General features: G+C 34.6%; 1 protein-coding gene across 1 annotated transcript in view; it reads right to left on the bottom strand.

Moving 5' to 3' along the window:
- Window positions 1-5,089, bottom strand: part of TENT5D (terminal nucleotidyltransferase 5D) — a 15,435-nt gene extending 10,346 nt beyond the window's left edge. Inside the window, exon 1 of the mRNA XM_074204803.1 lies at window positions 4,968-5,089. The gene's annotated coding sequence lies outside the window, so the exon portion shown is untranslated. The remainder of the gene's footprint in view (window positions 1-4,967) is intronic.
- Window positions 5,090-20,872: the final 15,783 nt, after the last annotated feature.

The raw sequence follows: 20,872 nt of genomic DNA, 5'->3' as shown, positions 1-20,872 counted from the left end.
GGTGTCACCTCTACATTCAGAGTGGGAAAATAATGGCAGAAAATACAAATTATAGTGGAATTACAATATTCTTTCCTCAGTCTTCAATCTTAGTAGCTAACCATATGGGAGAATTTTCTGATCACCCATAGCCACAGGGATGGGCTGTTATTTTCTATGTCTTTATTAATTCTTGTACTATGCCTTCAGAGAAAATATGAAAACACTTAGACTTCAATGGAAAGACTTCTGCCAGATAATACAGTTAATGTGATGACTCATTGATCCTTTGGTAAAAATAGGAACCATCACCTTTCACTGATTAAAAACAAGAACCAACAAAGGGAAACTATAGGAGGGATAAAAGCAACAAGAGAATTTTTTTGAAGAATCATAACTTAGAGTTATCTGATTCACATAATATACCATAAGATGCCCCCAGATCAGGCAGCAATCCTAGCAATAATCTAATTTGGAAACAATGGTGTGATTGCTCTGGAGGAAATTATGAAGGCAACTGAGTATTCTGGTCAGTCTTCCTGGCCATAGTATTTATGGCTACACAGGAAAGTTACATTCTGGCCATTTTTTAAAGTGATCTTAAAAAATGAATTCTTGTAATGTAAGAAAATTAGAAAAAGAGAACAGAATTTTGTAAATTTATTTTGAAGCTATTTATCTTTCTGTCCCCAGTGACTGGCATAGTGTTTTTATACATAGTAGGTGCTAAATAAAACATTTACTGAAACTGAACAATAACACCTTACAAAATTCTAAAACACATTTTTCAACTTGAAGTCATCCTTCACTTTCACTCCCCCCCCAAATGTGAATGTTTTTCAAGTTTTGTTAATTCTATCTCCACAATAGGTGATTTTAAGATTTCATACTGATATAAAATGTAACCCTGTAAGCATATAGCACTCCATGTTAATTTAGATGTCTCTCTTAAGCTTACCATATAATCTTAGAACAGAATATGTGTGACCAGTGTCTTTTCTGAGAAATTTAGACATGACCAATCATACATAAAAGTAAATCCCTGTTCATCAGGGACTTTCAAGATGTTATATACACACATACACACAATATATATGTATACATATGTGTATATTTAAATACACATTATGTATGTAAAAATTGTACATGTAAATGTACCATCTGTCCCTGTGAGAAGGGATGAAAGAGGGAAGTATTACGGCAATCCTCTCTTATTGTAAGAAAAGCATCTCAACTTAGGCTGTCTGCTTAAGACCAAGTATTATCCCAATTTGACACAGGACAAGACTCTGCATGCCTAGATTTAAAATATTTAATGAAATTTGCCAGGCAGGAGGACTAGTGTGTGTATGTGTGTGTGTGTACACATACATTCATACATCTGAATATACACATGAGTATATGTATACCTAGACATATAATCACATGCACATGTATATAGAATACCTTAATTTATCCATGTAAGGTTTAACACAAAAGTCAAGCACCTCTGCTGATATGGATGTGATATGTTCACTGAGAGACAAAAGCCCTGACAATGAACCAAGAGTGTAAAACTGAGAACTGCTCTACTGGTTTTTACTCTCTGACAAAAAAATGAGTATGGAGATGCATTGATTCAGGATGATGAAGCCTCCTTATCTCTGGCTCATTCAAATCTGTGTCACTAAAGTATATACTGGGATAGATGACCATCAGTAAGTCAAACCCTGCAGATTCAAAGATAAACTGAGACAGAGCAAAAGGCTAACTACCTTCTTACCTTCACTGTCACCTAAACTCCAAATCAAGCCACCATTTTGCATCATCTGCAGTATCTTATTGGAAGAACATATACCATTTTGCTTTTTTTCCTCTCTAAGGAAAAGGCTGTCGTGTCACATAGGTGGATGGGCTATATGGAAAAATTATATCTTTTTTATAACCACCTAGTGGCATCAGACAGAAAAGATATAGTTATAGTTCTCCTCCCCCAGCACTATCAGCTAAGAATAATAAGGAAGACAAAATCCTGTAAAAATTTGTTATTTTAACAGTATATACAACCTGAAACTTAGTACTACAGACTTTATATGCATTCTTGTATATTTTTTGGCTAATTCATGTCACAAAGATGAATATCAAAGATGGTAGAAACAGTGAGCACAAAAATGGAAGTGATTTTTTTTCCTATGGAAAAAGCTACAATTTCATTTACCCTACTCCAGAAAATGCAGATCAAAAGGAGACATTTCTTTTCAATGTTCCTGATTATATAAATAAATGATGTTGAAATGAATGTTCTGTTCTCCCTTAACTTAGCCTTTCCTAAGAAATAGGTAATTTTAGAAGTCAATGATCTTTCTATAGATCACTGCTAATTTGAATATGCAATATATATATATATATAGTTATATATTTTTCTACACATCTACCATATATGTATGGCATTAAACTAATGGTTTGGATGACCATTATATCAGAAAATATACGTCCTGTTGAGATGAAGAATCCTTTAAGTATTTTAAGGAAACACATTTAAATGATTCAATTATATATAAACAGATTTCATCTTAGTTCACTCTCCTCTTAAATAGGATTCTTTTTTGATATGAGATATTGCATAAACCTTAACCAGAGACAGGTGTTTTCCTTGTGGTTAGGTTATGAAAATGTCCAAATGCTCTACCTGGACTTTTAAATATGTGTACAATATTGGTAGAAACCCAAATCCTACAGGAACCATTATTAAAATTCTCAGTTTGATTCAAAGAGCTACACTTTCACCAACAGTGTGAATTTTGGTCACAGAAAAGCAAAGAGAGGTTTAATTTGAGTCAATCTATGTAGAAGTAAATCACTCTAAAGAACTATTCTTTTAAAAAACAATCAGTGCTGATACTAAACTCTATGGACTTCCCATGAAGATTTTCTTAGAGATTCATAATGCACTAACCAGTTCTGTGAATATACACCTATTCATATTTTATAAATTGCTTGAAAAGTTATCCTGAATAAAAGACATTTGTTATAATACAGTATCAAGTTGTTCTTCTTTTATGTGGATTTTCTTGTTAACTCCTCATATTTGAAGGATTTAATCACAAAGGTACATATCAAGTTAAAATCTGACAAACTACTGCTTGACTAGGCTAATTGCCATTTTTAAGGAAAAGAATGAACTTTTTCAAAGGAATGTTCTAAGTATATTTCCAAAGTCTTTTAAAATTTTTCATTAAAAAATCACATTGTGCTTAATCACAATGTTCTGGCTTATAATCCTCCTTGAACTAAAGTACTTTTAAATAAAAAAAGTTGAAATAATCTGCACTGCTTAATTTATAATTAAAATGTAGCTATGCATTATTTGAAGAATCACACACATAACTGAATACAGGAAAAGAATGGGGTAGTCATAGTATTCATGCTAAGCTGCTATTTGCATACTTAAATGAAGCTTTTAATATCCTCTTGATGCAATTTTTATATTAATTGACCACTATGCTTGAGTCATAGAACAGCACTTACATTATACAATATTCTGTCATTTGTGCTATAGCTCTATGAGCTTGTTTAAATAAGGATATAATATAATGTAAAACTTCAGAAGAGATTTTGCCATATCTATTCACTTTCAAACATAATTTATTTGCACATTTGGTTCTGAGACTGAATCATATCACTATTGATGCTTAAACAGTTCCATTTTAAGTCAATTCCCAAGGTTCTTTCAATTACAATAAGGTTCATGCAACAATAACTCAAATAGATCATTTGACTTTTGTCCTAATGACAGAGCATTAAATGGGATCAATGTCAAGACCTATATAAATCAATCAAAAATTTACCCCTAGAGAGTTGTGGGACTGAAGTGAATTCTGCTTATTTTGTTTCCTTGAAAAATGATTAATCCAATTTTGATAATTAAAAATGAAATTAACAGCAGAATCTTTATACTAAAAACTATATTTTGCTCTTGTGACCTTTACACCTTAGAACAAAAAAAAGATGAATATGTAAAGAGAAGATTTCTCCTCAAATATTGAAAGATACTGTCATTCCTTTCCCTGTATACTTGTAGGTTTCCAAATGTTATATTTTAACCATCTTTTACCTTAGGAATTCTTGCAGACTGAGAATATCAAATTCTAAGACTCTTTGACCTGAACACTATGGAAGGAGAGGATTTATTTATTTGTGAAATGCCAAGTCTTGGGGTAAAAAAGTCTTTATATGGTGACCTCGGGGAATGAGATGTCATCATTATTATTCAACAGAGTATTTTAACTGCTGAAAAGTCTAAAAGACAAGTAAGAGAATAAACCCATCCCGAATGGCAAGGCATATATGGGGTACAAAGAAACTGAGAAGAGGCTGCCCTCCCCTGGCTGTGCTCACACACCTTCCTGACTCCCAAAGTCTGTACAGAAATTGTAACGATTAATTTTTCTCCGTAATGTTACTCACTGCACTAAAATGTAAAAATCTTGCAACCTTTAAGACACCACTGCTTTGCTAATCCCTCATAAGGTAAAAACAGATCCCTAGGATAAAAGAATAAAGTCTGAGCCACAGCCGGCAATGCGCTCCATCTTGCAACTAGCCTCCTGCTCCAGGTACATTTCTCTCCTGCTAGAAGCTTTTCCAGGGGCAGAAAGGCAAGACTGCCCTCCCGTCAAAGGCACTGATCAGCCGCACTTTTAAGACAGGAAAAAAAAAAGTATCTTCACAACTGAGGCTGCCTGACTAAAACTAACTTGTACCCGAAGAGCTCTTTACAAGCATCCAAGACTCCATGTTCCTCTAACGCAAATCCTAAGGTGAGAACATAAGCTTGCTAAACCTTCAGTATGTCAATATAAGAAAGAAATCCTGCAAAACTAGAAAGACCAAGAGCTTCCCCCAACCTGGCTCCTCAGCCGTTCCCTGTTAAGAATTCGCGAAAAGCTACTACACACACAATCCAGAACACAAATACACTCCGCAGAGGGAAAAAAGTCGATACTCACCCAAACTGGCGAAAGAAGACGAAGGAGTCTGCTGCTTCGTACTCACACGCCTCTCTCCTCGCCACTCGCTCAGAGCCTCCAAGCAAGAGCTTCAGAACAGAGATGCCACGAGCTTCGAGGGTCCTGTTCTGCTGCCTGGAATGGCATTCCAGCAGCAAGGTGGAATAAAAAAAGAAAAAGGAGAGAGGTGAGTTGGGCAAGAAGCGAATCCAATTCCCTCCGTCCCTCTCTGGTGCTGTTGAGACAGATTGAGGAGAAAAAGGGAAGGAGGAAAAGGAGAAATAGGGAGTGGAAAGATAGCAGAAATAAAATAGAGAAAAGAAAATAAAGTAAGAGACCGGGAAAGAGAAAAGGGGTTCAAGAAACGTGGAGAGAGAAAACACGCACCCTGAAGCCGTGAAGAGGAAGTAACTGTAAGAGCTCTGCCTGCCACTGCTGCTGTCCAACTGCAGCCTAGTGCTGAAACGATTCTCACTAACACACCCCTCTAGTCACCCTCCCCGCCTCCCGGCTCATCCCCTTGTAGCGTAAAACCATCTCCATGGCAACCTGTCGTCACACGATTTAAGGTGGTCCGTGGCGGAGAGGCATTGTGTACAGAGGTGGGGGTAGGAGTTTGGCCAAAGGGTAACAATTCTTCCTGTGCCTCTCACCCACAAATTAGTGCTCCCTTTTTTCAGGTTTCTGTTTTAGCTGTTAACTTTTTCACGTGGCTAATGCAGCACGCACTTACTTCCTACAACAAAAACAAAACTATTTCATACCTAAATCTGCCACCCACACACCCCCAGCCCCAAAACAAATTCTCCTCTTTACATCTATTCATTAACATTTATATAAAATTAAATTCAAGTTTCATGTTTAGTCAATAGTTGTCTCAAAACCAGTAAATACTTGTTGGTGGTTGGAGGTTTTGGTTTGTTCTAAAAGAATAAAGCCCACGAAGAACCCGAGCTTCTCCTGAGTTAGCAGACAAAATTCATATCTAAGTGATCCCCTAGGGGGATCTACTGCGCCCAGCTGAGGGCGGAAATTCTCATAAAATAAGTTACTCCTAAATTCACCTTATACTTTCCAAACAACTGATTACAGGTGAAGTAAGAAGGGCTACAAAAAAGCTCCCCAGTACTTGCTGAAAAAGCAAGAAACTTTTATTCCCTTAAGAAAATGGAGAAACTTCTAATTAAAAGATACCCAATGCTCTTTCATCATTCCCATTTATGCCCCCTTTCATTTCTTTAAAAAAAAAACTAAGAAAATCCCTTTTTATCACTTGAACCCCTCCACAAAGGGGCATATACTTTTTCCATTATTAATAACAATTTAAAAATATTGTCTTTGAGTGCCAGTAATCTTAATAGCTCATTAAGCAGAATTGACTGAATGAGATCCATATATTATCTCGTTATTAAATACCTTCATTTTATTCTTGAACCTCATTTCTCTGCATGTAATTGTTTAACTAGAGGAAAATAAAATGAGAAGTAGTTTAATGTTCCCAGAGACTGTGAAAAAAGATAAGTTATGTGTGTTTGGGGAGAAGAATAAAGGAAAAAGAGAAGAAATTAGATTTAATATTACAATAATACTTGGTAATGGATAAACCTGTAGGGAAAGGCTATGCCAGTATTTTAAGCCATATTTACCAATGTATACTTAAGAAATTTGCTAATGTGTATACTAAGTTTTTTGTACTTGTGATCATCCTTTGAAGTCTTTTTAGTAAAACACAAAATGACAAGTTTCATTTTATATTTTAATAAGTCTACAAGTCATGAGCAGGATAATACTAAATATAATATATTAGCATATTTCCATCGCAACTCTTCCCCAAAATGAAGAGGATAACCTTCCAGTGGTATTCATGATGGAATAGTATTTTTGACTAGTATATTTCCAGGAATAATGTGCACTCATTTCTTTCACAGGAAATGAAATTAAAAACATTTTGTAACCTAATAAAAGATTACACACAGGCAGCTACTTTCATATAGGGAAGACAAAAAAACATTTCTAATCATAGGACTTTGTGTACTTATATATCAATTTGTCAATTTATTTATTCCAGTGAATTTTATCTTAGAACAAAAGATGATGAAAGTAATCATGGATATGTAAATAAAAGCTTCTAATCATAACTCCAAGCCTAATGTACTTTCTACTCAAATATTTCAACCTGCTCTGTCATTCCTCTCCCTTTATTCCTGTAGGTTTCCAAATGTTATTTTTAAACCAACTTTCTAACTGTCAGCAATTAGGAATTCTTGTAGACTGAGAATTTATCAAATTCCCTGACTCTTTGACTTGAACACAATGGAAGGAAAGGGTATATTTATTTGTGAAATGTAGAGTTTTGGGGCAAAGTCTCAATAAGGTCTTTAGATGGTGACCTCAGTGAATGATATATCATAATCAATATTCAATTAAACATTTCAACTGCTGAAAAGTCTAAAAGATAGTCCAAATGAAAGTATTTTTAGTACTAAATCACCATAATAGATATTCAACTAATACTCTTCATATAAGTCAGAAAATTAGTTTCAAAAATATTTTTATGTTTTATGGATTTTTTAACAAGTTAACCTATTTTGTGTTTTATCAGTGCTAAGAAATTATATAGTATTGGCCTTGGGCACAATTATTTAGAAAATATTTATCAAAGGTATTATATATTGGTATATTCTGTTAAGTTGAATCATCCAGAAACACATGCTAACTTTCAGGTCACCAAATTTCAAAAAAGAAAGGAAGAGTAGTTTAAGTTCTTACCAATAGCTTCCCACAGTCTCTATGGATGCTGTTCCTTTGTTGGTTTAGAATTATTTAAATTCTGAAAACTGTCAACATCTCTTCTAACTCTACACTTACTATTGGTCTCCTCATAGTCTATGCTTCCCAGGTGCTACAGTACTTTGGGTGATGTTACTGGGAGTTTTGGAATGTTACAAGATACTTTGGAATGACTAGTGCTCTCAGACAAACAACTGTTCTCTCTCTTTTTTAAATAAGCTTTTGTACTCCATCCAGATATCAAAGCAAAAAGGTTAACTGAGAAAGAACTCTGCACCATTGAATATATTAATGATTAAAAACTGCTCCTGCCCCCTCAAGAAATTTACAATCTAATGAAGGAGATAAAACATTATTCAAATGGAGATTCTCTGATACTTGTATAATTCTCAATGAATTTGTCAAATTCAGTTTAATATGAACTCAAAAATAAGTTGAAAGTTTTTTTTAAGTGTACTATGACCCATTTATAGTTACTTTTCTAGAACTAAGAGATTACGAAGAGTATTGTAAATGTGAGAACAGGACCAAATGTGATATTATATGAAGTAAATTATTTGACAAAGCCACTGATTCACAGGATATGTTATGTAAATGCCATATCAAAGACTGAAAAACCAATTTTGCTACTCAGGATGATTACAATTCAATAAATGAGATAAGGTGAATATATAATTTACATGGATGTGTACAGGTAGGAGGCACAATAGAGAGTAGTGAATAAAGCACTGAATAGATGGATTTGTAGTCAAGCCAATTTGTGGTCAAACTCTGACTGTGATTACTTAATAGGTATTCCAAGTCATTTAATTTCACTGATCTTTAGTTTCCTTATTTGTAAAACAAGAATAATAATATTTAGCCTGCCTACTTTATGGAGTTGTAGGGAAAGTGCTTTGTAAACTGTAAAGTATCATATAAATTTAAATCATTAAATATTTATGATTTGTCTTATGTGTATTCCAAACAAGTTATGCATATTTAAAGACAAGAAGCCTATTTTGAGGTAAAATATTTGAAAAAACTAAGAATATTCTTGAAGTCAAAAAACAAAATAAAAACCCTACATGGGCTTTCTGCATCTGGACCACTGTAGAAACATCATTTTTTAACTGGTCTTTGCAGAGTAGCTACTATATATCTAAAGGAGAAGAATATTCAAATACAATTTAATATGAAAGACAGAATGGATTTTGTATAGTTGCTCCATGAGAAATGAGATTATCATACTTCAGTATCTTAAACACTCTTCATGTAGTTTGACTGTATATAATTAATGAAACTTGAAATACTCCTATATGAAATGATGAAGTGGGTATTAGAGGCCTGTAGGCACTTTGACTCAGGAAAATTGAAGGTTAAGGAAAAGGAAATCCTTCTAAAGACTAGTGGGGGGGGCTGCTAGGTGGCATTGGGGAATGCTAGTTGGCCTAATGGATAGAGCACCGGCCCTGGAGTCAGGAGTACCTGAGTTCAAATCCGACCTCAGACATTTAATAATTACCTAGTTGTGTGGCCTTGGGCAAGTCACTTAACCCCACTGCCTTGCAAAAAAAAAAAAGACTAATGGGAAAAAGGCAGAAAGGAATAAGAAAAGGAACTGCATATGGGTAGGGTGCACTAGAAATGGATCCAGAAAGAAATGAGAATTAAAGTAGGTAGTCTCTACAAGGCATTCTGAATTGAGTTATTTTTATGAAAAATTAGTTTTACTGTATCGATGTCTTAAAGCTGTTGTCCTATGGCTATAAAAGAAGGGTTTTACCCTCAACAACAAACAGATCAACAAATGTTTGTTATACACCTACACAAATAAGGTATTTCCCTAGATTTTGTAGGGGATACAAAGAAATATAAGATACAATCTCTGCCTTTAAGGAGTTTTCATGCTGTAAAAATATAAATGAAAAATTCAAAACAATGAGTTTCTAGTAATACATGACAGTAATATTAGAAATATCACTAAGTAGCATATGGTTATTGGGAGGATGGTATCAAAAATGGTAAGAGGCAATTAGTGGAAAGAAAAGATAAGGGTGGTGAAAATGTGGGAAGAAAAGATTTTGCTAAGGAATCATCACAACTGTTCCTCATTCCAAAGTTCTGGTCTCTAGGACAAAGTCCCATGGATCATGACCACTAATTTGTAAAAGGTTGCCCTAAATTTTATGCTGGAGTGAAAATTACTTAGATCAATTGTTATCTCTTTTGAATATTTTTGGTATTTTATAACTTTCATAAAATTCTTCTTCAAGCCTCTATCTGATAATAAGTTATCTCTCCAAGCTCCTACGGGAGAATTTCAAAATAAAAGTTGCTGTTCCCTAAAGAGTCAGAAAGGAATGATGGAGTTGAAAGGATTTGAATTTGATGCAGATAATAGCAAAGAGTCTTTGAATAGATTTCTTGAAGTTGATAGCTTTAATGAAAAAACTTCAATATCTGAAGTATAGAGATAGATCAATTCTTTACCAGTGGTATCCATGCTCAATAAAAAATATTTTTCATTGATGATAAACTTATCAAAGAGCATAAACATCTACTTCCTGATAGGCTCATCACATTTAAGGAATTAGTTTACCTAGTGTTTCTTACTTTATTTTATCTTAATATAAAGTAAGATACTGCTTAAAAAGTTATGCTATAAGGGGCAGCTAGGTGGCGTAGTGGATAAAGCACCAGCCTTGGAGTCAGAAGTATCTGGGTTCAAATCCCATCTCAGACACTTAATAATTACCTAGATGTGTGGCCTTGGGCAAGCCACTTAACCCCCTTTGCCTTGCAAAAACCTAAAAAAAAAAAGTTACACTATAATTTCCAGTGGCATGTTTAGAATGGCTCTTTTAGTACAGCTATTAATCTGTTTCACAGATTAGGATTTATTAATTCTAAAGGTAAACACAATGAGGTACATTCGATATGTACATTTGGGAAACAAATTCATTATTAATATCTCTAGAGGTCAATGCCCAGTTAATATCTACCCAACAAAGGAAATTAGTGAGAACAAACTAAAAATGCAGTAAAAAGAGGAATCAGAAACCAGACTTCTCACAATAAAGTTTTGCCTTCGTCTCTTTCTTTGTACATTAAAATATTTCAACTGAGTTCAAAAAACATTTGAGAGAGCAGAAAGAGCAGGAGAGAGAGAGACAGAGACAGAGAGAGTTGGGGGGGGGGAGAAGAGGGAGAGAGAGAAAGGGGAAGGGAGACAGTAGAAGGAGAGATAGACAGACAAACACACACTGAGAGAGACAGAGAGAGAGAGAGAGAGAGAGAGAGAGAGAGAGAATATGTGTATATGTGTTATCAGAGGGAGATCAGCATTGAACAGTGAAAGGATTAGATATGAAATCAGAAAACCTATATTTGAATCCTACGTATGCTCTTTATTACTTAGGAGAGTCTCTGGGTCTCAGTTTCTTCTATCTATATAATATTTAATTCCCTTCTAACTCTAAATCCTATTTAGATTCTATGTACAGAGAAGCTACACAGTGAGTTGGCAAACAATTAGACCTGGAAAGAATAATGAGCAAATTCATTAATTAGAGTCTTTTGTATATATCTAATATCAAGGGATGTAATGGAAAAAAAATGGAAAGAACAAGGGAGTTAGTATTGGGAGGGGCCTGGAGATCAAACATGGAATATCAGATGAAGCGACTAGGGAAGTTTAACAAGGTTGTTTTATCAAATGAGATATTGTGTGCAAAGCTTAGTAGATCTAAAGCATTATCCCATCCAATACTGAACTTCTATATGTAATTGTGTGAAGGAAATGCTATCTGACTCATATTAAAATGTATTTATACAGTAAAAATATAACTACTATCCAGATTCATAAATTTGCCAACTCTTCTTGCCACTGTTAGAATGAGACAAGGCAGCACTATTTAGTACATCAAATATTGAAAAATTTTAGTTAATCACCAGTTCAGAATGCACAGCCTATTCAACAAACTTTGCTGGGTATTAATTTTCTTATAATTTATGTCAGATTGCTAAATTTAATCTCCCAAAATGAAAGACAGTTGGAAATCAGGAGGCATGTTCAATACAACCATTCATTTGTCCTTAAGATAAAAAAATTAAAATAGCCTTTTAAGTAACCACTTTTCTTCTCTTTCTAGGACAAACAGTTATTGCTTAGAAGGGAGGACTGATTTTTTTATTTTATTTTTTTAAGAAATTGTAGGCTGACACATTTTAACTAATTATTTGTAAGATAAAACAAGTTAAAATCTTTTTTTCTTCTGCAACTTAAACTTTCTTTGTGTTCATGACAAATAGATTTAAAGCTGAAAGGGGGTTGTTAAAGATCATCTAGTCCTTATGATTTTACAATTAGGGAAACTGAGGTTCACAGAAGTCAATGTGTCCAGTATCACAAATGTAGAGTAAATTAATAGGAGAAGAACTGGAATCCAGATTCATTGGCTCTAAATACTCTCCTTAAGAGAATCAAAGCTACAAATCAGTAAACCACCCCCCATTACAAGCTAAGAAACTTAAGCAATCTGCAGGATGTAGTTAAAACATTTATTTCACACACAAAAATAGTACCTCAAGCTGTGATTGATTACAGAAATGGATTCCAGTGGCATTGTTTGGGTTTATGTCCCTTAATTACAAGCTCAAAAGAAGCCAAGGGAGTGTTTCATGCCTCAAATAATACACTTGGGAAGAAAGCAGAGAGATTAAGACAGAGAAGTGTCCTAGCCTTGCTAATTCAGCCAGGTGGTGTGAGTTAAGCCTTCTCACCAGTATGAGGCCCAGTAGAACAGAAATATAGAACTGAGACTGCTGATAGTAACACTGACAATTTAACTCTACATAATTCAATGCAATTACTCTGGTTTACTCTAATACATTACCTGATTTTCAGTTAATGTATGTAATACTTAATGATCTAATTCTTAGCTATTTTAGCACATAGAAAGCTATTTTGGAGGAGGGCTGTGCTGGAATTTCAAGGCTAATTTCAAATGAGAAAACAGTGAGTTTTCTGTTACTGGGTATCTTCAAGTTAAAATTAGGACCATTTTTGGGAAGATTGCAGAGGAGTTTCTATTTTCGGCAGGGATTTGAATTGCTACCCTTCAAGGTTCTTTCCAGTCCTAGATTCAGCTGGACAGTAGCAGGATGGGGGGTTGCAGAGTTTATACTACCCCTCCTCAGGTATATTCAAGGGCAATAGATGTTCCTTATAACACTAAGTAGGCCCATTGAAAGCTGTAAATTTGATGGTTGTAAGTTATTCATTCTTTAATTACTTTCCAGAAGTTAATTCCTCCTTCTGTTATGGCCAATGGCATTTCTTTCTCCTCTTTAAAAGAATGCCACATGAGGACTACTGTATATGTGTGTGTATTTGTAATTTATCCGTTGTTAATTTGCTATAGTCTAGCATTCTTCTCCAAATAAGATTTCACATCATCTTTTCTGTATGAGATGATTTTTGTTAATTGTTCATGACCTTGAGAACATCGATGACCTTTCTCCTTTACCAAGTTGTGGAACTATTCCTCTGTCTTTTCCATTTATTATTCTTTCCCAATAAAGTACAACCTCCAAATTCAGGTATTTTTCTTATCAATTCTAGTTTTCATGCTCTTCTGCATTTAGCACATAGTGCTTCCCATTTCTATTCACTGTCAATTCCCTGAGTTACCTCTTCTTGCAAGTGGTTGGGAAATGTCCAGTTTGTTTCGACAAAAACAGTTGTGCTTTCTCAATGAGTGAGATAGAGGGTAGAGAAAGGGAGAGTATTTGGAACTATAAAAATAAGAAAGATATAGGGAATTTTTTTGAAAAGTGAGTACAGGTTTCAGGGTCTTATATTATTATGGGGAAAAAGAAAACAGTCATGCTCACAACAATATTAAACTCTCCATTTTGAACCTTATTATTTATTACATTGGATCTTTAGCTCAATGTTTTGTTGGGTTGTAGAGTTAAATAGCAAGGCAGGATTTAAATGAAGGGGGAAATCTAGTTATCTAGTACCCAGACTTCAAAGTCCTCATGGCATGAGATTGGTACCAGAAGGAAGAATCCAATAGCTTTTAGTTAATTGAGGAACTTGGAGTGAGGGGAAGGAGGATGAGGCAGAGCTGAGCCAGATGTTTGCACTCAACCCTTTGCAATCAAAGGGGAGGTTCAATTCTGTCTCACCTGCTGCCCCCTCACCTCACATCCCTAATTTTGGACTAATTTCTATATAATTTGAGGTATGTTATTAAATCCCTCTGAGCCTCAGTTTTCTCCTTTATAATATGAGGTGGGTGGGACTAGGTGATCTCTAAGTTGCATTCCAGCTATAAATACCATAACTGAATATATTTGCAGTTATAATCATGTGGTACCTTAACCAGTATCTGAATGGAACAGTTAAACCAGGCAGAGAAAAATTATAGTCACTTTTCTTCTAATTGTGAGATCGCCCATTTAAGGAGAAAGTATTAATAATAGAAAAGGAAGTGGCTGGGAATAAACAACAATTGAGATTCCAGTATCTGAATGGAACAGCTAAACCAGGCAGAGAAAACTTACAAAGTCACTTTTCTTCTACTTACTAGATTGACCATTTCAGGAAAGAGTACCCATATTAGAAAGGAAAGTCCTTGGGAATAACAATAATTGAGATTAAGCCTAGGAGAAAGTAAGGAGTTCAGTTTTATCAATCCAAGGGAATATGTGCACCCCTTTTTTATGGATAGTTAAATAGTAGGAGGTGATTAGGAATAAAAGAATAGATACTCATCACATATCTTTAGTAGGCAATTGATTGGAATAGACTCATCAATATGCTTCCTTTCCTCCTTTTCTTCCTTCCTTCTTCCTTTCCTTCCTTTCCTCCTTTTTGCTAGTTAATTCACTCATTTATTCAGCAAGCTTTATGTGCCTAAAGCTACCAACTCCAAACCATAACCACTACAGCCTTCATCCCTACCACCTCCCCATCAGAAACTTGGAATTCACCCCAGGAACCTCTAGGCTCTGATAGTTGTGATTATCTTTCCTAGAACCAAGCCTCCATTTTATTTCTCTGACCATTAGCTCCAAAGCACAAAAATACTCTTTTCTGCTTCCTTTTCCCCTTTTTCAGTCCCCCTTCACTATTATGGGGACAGGGATTGTTTTGCATGCTTGATTACATCCCTAGAGCTTAGCACAGTTCCTGGAAGACAGTAAAAATTTAATAAATGCTTTAGCATCATATTATATATATATATATATATATATATATATATATATATATATGTTATGTATGTGTGTGTATCTGGCTATCAATTTATCTGTAAGGCACCCAGAGAACATATATAGACAACTAAAACAGGCTTCAGACAGGTTCTTTGCCCCCTAGGAGTTTACAACCTAATGGAGAGATAACATGTACATGTTAATTGTTAAATGGAGAATATTCTCAGTTCTTTCTGCCACAGTTTAGGAAGTACCTTGATAAAATGGAGAAAAACAAGAGGAGAGCAAATAGGATATTAGCGTTGAGTTCATGTCATATAAGGATCATTTGAAGGAACTGGGAATGTTTTGCTTTGAGAAGCAAGAAGAGACATGATGCCTACTCTTTAAGTGTTTGAAAGATCATGATGTGAAAAATGAACTACACTGGCTCTGTTTGGTCCCAGAGGGCCTGAGGTAGAAGCTGCAGAAAGGCAAATTTTGACATGATATAAGAAAAACCCTTCTAATTAGAGATCATCAAGTAGGGAGGGGCTGTATGACCATTTGTCAACTTGCAGAGGAGCTTATTTTAGAGATATAGGGTCAAATTAGATCATGGCTAAGGTCATTCCAATTCTAAAATTCTGATTCTGTAATCCTTAAAAGCCTAGAAAAGGAAATATAGTGCCCAGTACACTCAGAGGTAGTTCCCAGTTTAAGAAAAATGAAATAGGGGCGGCTAGGTGGCGTAGTGGATAAAGCACCGGCCTTGGAGTCAGGAGTACCTGGGTTCAAATCCGGTCTCAGACACTTAATAATTACCTAGCTGTGTGGCCTTGGGCAAGTCACTTAACCCCGTTTGCCTTGCGAAAACCTAAAAAAAAAAGAAAAATGAAATAATGGCATGGGTCAAATAATTCATATATTAAAATTGTTATTTTTCTCCTTTCATCTTACTGTCTTTAGTGGCAAACTCATTTTCTTAAAGTTTAAAAGGCAAGTAGACTGATAATTTATCCTCTCTTTGGTGTTTTTAATTTTTTTCATCTCAAAGGAATTTTAATTGATTGCTTTTAAAAGTTATTGCTATCAGCGTATACATAAAAGATTCACTATTTACAGGGTACAGTGCAATGTACTTTAGGATTCTCTATGACTAGAATTTATTAACTGCAAGTATTCAATGTTCATTTTGTCATTTCTTTGTAATTTCTTCTTCAACCAAATTATTATAGTTCTCTCAGTTCAAAATTTGGCATCAACTCAGAATATATATTTAAAGTATTAAACACTAGAGAATTTATTATAAGGGAGCTTCTTCAGATTATCATGAATCATTTAACAACCAAGAATAGAAATATGTATTTTTAAGAAATATGTATAAATTGTAGGAAATACAGTGCAAATTGTTGTGCTGGAGAGAGGATTCACTGTAATTTTATTTGCAAGGTAATATTTGACTACAAGAAGAGAATAAAAACAAACTTAAAAAGAGGGGAAAAATTAAATCATTAAAAAGCTGTATTAGGTTAGCTTGGCAACACTGATGCATCCAGAACTGTCTCTAACAGATGCACTAAATGATGGTTTATGGGAAAGTAGGGTGCTATATGAATAGGTGAAGTCATTCATTGTACCAATATCCTAACAAGCTATCATCCATTAATTGATTTTAGTCCGATCTAACCCTTCACTGGAGCATTGCTATTAATGTAATTCTTAGAATTTACATAGTAGGGCTTCCTTATAACAAATCTTTCTACTTCAGTACCTAAAGTTTTATGAATTCTTTAATTATATTGACATCTGTCCTATAATGAATAAAGAACATCATAGAGAGGAGAGTTATCATCTGAAAAAAGAGAAGACTTATGGCCACCTTCCCCTCTTGGCAATGCGGCTGTCTTACTGAATGTACTTTAACACCATACTTCTCCTGCAGTCTCACCCAGGAACATCCATTTCCCTCAACTGGTGCTTCTGACTACTACCTTCTCCTTTTTTTTCCCTCCCTTCAATCAGCTTCTTCCCCTTCCCCACCCCTTTTCAGCTCTTTTATTATCTTCCCCCATTCAAATGGATACTCTTTGAAGGCAAGGACTGTCTTTCTTCAAAAATGCTTGTTCCCTATGTGATCATTGTTACCCAATATTTAAAGAGTTTTCATGTGGAAGAGGGCTTAGCATTGGTATTTGGTGTTATTGGAGAACCTTCTGACAATTAGCCATTTAAAAGTTGAATGGATTGCCTCTTCAAGCAAAAGCTGAATAGCTATTCGTTAGGTATTTTGGAGGAAAGATTATTTATCAGCAATGGATTTGGACTAGATCACTACTGAGGAAATTATTTGAATTTGTGAAGTTTCATTATGTTTATATTTTTAGCTTTCACCACTTTTTTGGCATAATATGCCATGGAAATAAGTAATCTCTTTGTCCTAAAATGACCTCATTTAAACATAGTCTAGTACTCTGGGATTTGTTGAACAAGTACTCACCCTTCATGATCTTATCAATTTTTTCATATTCCCTCTTAGCTTTTCATTTACAAACCAAAGAACTTAATTTTCTAGTCCATATTTAAAGTGAAGTTACTCCATCTCCTTAATCAATTTAAAATACTTTTCTTCGAAGAGCCTCCATTTCCCTTTATGTCTTTCTTGACATATATAACATTTATAACTGGATGGATATGGAATATATGGTTTCCATATTCCATCACTTTTTTGTACAAAGGTACAACAATGTTTCTCATGTCTTTTCTAATATACTAAAAAAATTCTGTATATCATTAATTAACATATTCAGTGAATAATCTATAAAGATTCTTTCTTCCCTTTCTATAAATCATAAATGATAGCTCCAGGTAAATTCATTAATTCCTTTGAAAAATATTTATTGAATTGTGCTATTATTTTTCCCCTAAGTACTCTAACATTACATTTAACCTCAATGTAGCTGATTCATCTACCCCTGTTCTATCTACCACATATTGAGATCTCCCTGTAATATATGACTGGCTCCAAAACTGAATCCAAGGGATGTATTTTTATTCTGTTTTCTGTCTTGGTCAATTCTTTAATAACGATAAAATATATGGCTCATTTGTAGTGTGATTCAATTTTAACTTTTAAAATTATATTTAGTGTGGAATCTTTCAAAACTTTATCAAAACTCTAAAATCAGTCATAACTACTACTTGCCCTTTGTTTCATTTACTTATTTAACCCTTCCAGAAACCGCATTGCTTTTTCCCTTATGGTTGATGATTCTTTTTTATAAAATTTTATTTTTTTTGCAGTCATATATAAAGAAATTTTTTTTAGTTTTTTTTGCAAGGCAATTGGGTTAAGTAGCTTGCCCAAGGCCACACTGCTAGGTAATTATTAAGTATCTGAGGCAGAATTTGAACTCATGTACTCCTGACTCCAGGGCTAGTGCTCTAGCCACTGCGCCACCTAGCCACCCCTAAAGAAAATTTTTAACATTCATCTTTTCAAAATTTTGAATCCCAAATTTTCCTCCCTCCCTCCTCCTCCTCCCATTTTACTAAAAAAATAAGCAACGATATAGGTTATATATATATGCAATCATGTAAAATATATTTCAATATTAGTCATATCATGAAAGGAGAAACAGGTTAAAAGAAAAAAAACAAAAAATAAATTGAAAATAGTATGATTCCATCTGCATTCAGAATCTATCAGTTCTTTCTCTGGATGTATTACAGAATTTTTCATCAGGAGTCTTTTGTAATTGTCTTCGATCATTGTATTTCTAAGAAGAGCTAAGTCAATCAGTTGATCATTGCCCAATGTTATTACTATATACAATGTTCTCCTGGTTCTGCTCTCTTCACTCAAATTAGTTCATGTAAGTCTTTCCAGGTTTTTTTTAATTTTACCAGCTCATTATTTCTTATCACACAACAGTATTCCAGTACATTTATATATTACAACTTTGTCAGCCATTCCCCAGTGAATGAGCTTTCCTTCCATTTCCAATTCTTTGTCACCACAAAAAGGCTGCTATAAATATTTTTGTGTATATAGGTCATTTTTCATTTTTATGATCTCTTTGGGAGACAGACCTAGTAGTGGTATTGCTTGATCAAAAGGTAAGCATAGTTTGGTGTCCTCTGAGCCAAGTTCCAGATAGCTCTCTAGAATGAATGAATCACTGTACTCCTCCAGCCGTGCATTAGTGTCCCAATTTTCCCACATCCTGTCATATTAGCCAATCTGATAGGTGTGAGTTGTTACCTCAAAAGTTATTTTAATTTGCATTTTTCTAAATCAAAAATGATTTAGTGTCTTTCTTCATATGACTCTCAATAGCTTTGATTTCTTCATCTGAAAATTGCCTGTCAATATCCTTTGACCATTTATAAATTTTGGAATGGCTTGTATTCTTATAAATTTATCTCAGTTCTCTATATATTTGAGAAATGAGGCCTTTATCAAAGATACTTGCTATAGGGACAGCTAGGTGGTGCAGTGGATAGAGCATCGGTCATGGAGTCAAGAGGATCTGAGTTCAAATCGATCTCAGACACTTAATATTTTCCTAACTATGTAACCTTGGGTAAGTAATTTAACCCTATTGCCTTGCCAAAAAAAGATACTTGCTATAAAGATTATTTCCCAACTTTCTAATTTCCTTCTAATCTTGTTTGCATTGACTTCGTGCAAAAAAATTGAGTTAATATAATCAAAATTATCTATTTATATTTCAAAATGCTGTCTCTTATTTGGTCATAAATTCTTCCCCTCTTCATAGATCTGACAGGCAAACTATTCTTTACTCTCCTAATTTGCTTATGGTATTATCTTTTACGTCTAAATCATGTACCCATTTTGACTTTATCTTAGTATATCATATGAGATGTTGATCTAAACCTAATTTCTGCCATACTATTTTCCAGATTCCCCACCAGTTTTTGTCAAATAGTAAGTTCCTTGGTTGATGATTCTTTATGCTTTACTGATGGTACTACCAGGCTGCCAGGGCTCTGTGCTAGAAAGAAGATTGAGCTTATTTGCTACAAGTAAGCTTTTAAGGCTTTTTTGCCTCTTCATTGTGGCAGACTTTCTTCAGTTAGTTAAATTTCTTTTTGAATTAGTTATATTTCTCTTGAAATTGATAGTACAGCAATAGTTCTATATTCATCAATTTTAGGGGAATTGGCAGCTTATTTAAACAGACTAGAATGTAAATGGAAATTCATCTAGTACTGTTTCATCTTTATCCATTTCTTCTAATTTGGTATTTACTCTAAACTGCTTTAAACCAGTCCGTGATCTGACTGTACAAAACTAGCAAATGCTAAAATGACTACTCTAGTATGGCATCAGAGGAGCACAGATTTGGAGCTGGAAGAATTTCTAGAGGTTATCTAGTCAAATACCCTCATTTTACAGATTTAGATTCAGAAAAGTAAAATGACTTGCCCAAGATCATAGAGTAGTAGGGGTAGAATTAGAACTCCAATTCTGTGACTACAAAATTAGTTCTCTTTCCATGGGACAATAGTGCCTCTCCAGAGTGAACCACCAGAGACTATGCCTAGGTGGTATAGTGGATAGAGCACCAGTCTCGGAATTAGGAGGACCTGAGTTCAAATCTAGCCTCAGATAATCAATACTTATTGACTGTGTGACCTTGGGCAAATCACTTCACCCTGATTGCCTCACATCTAGGACCATCCCCAGTCATCCTGATTCATATCTGTCCACTGGACCCAGATGGCTCCAGATGAGAAAATGAGAGTGGTGACTTAGCACAGCAACCCCCCCCCCCCCTCAAATCCAGCTCACTTGCTTGCCATGGTATTACCTTGCTAATGTCATGGTCTTCTTTGAGAATGAAGGTCAAAACATCATCATTATTATCATCATCATGCCCTGAAGGAGTTAAGCCACTTGGCCC

The sequence above is a fragment of the Macrotis lagotis genome, chromosome X, assembly GCF_037893015.1.
Source record: "Macrotis lagotis isolate mMagLag1 chromosome X, bilby.v1.9.chrom.fasta, whole genome shotgun sequence".
NCBI lineage: Eukaryota > Metazoa > Chordata > Mammalia > Peramelemorphia > Peramelidae > Macrotis > Macrotis lagotis.
Note: the sequence above shows the minus strand (reverse complement) of the source record. Positions and strands in the feature narration are given on the sequence as shown.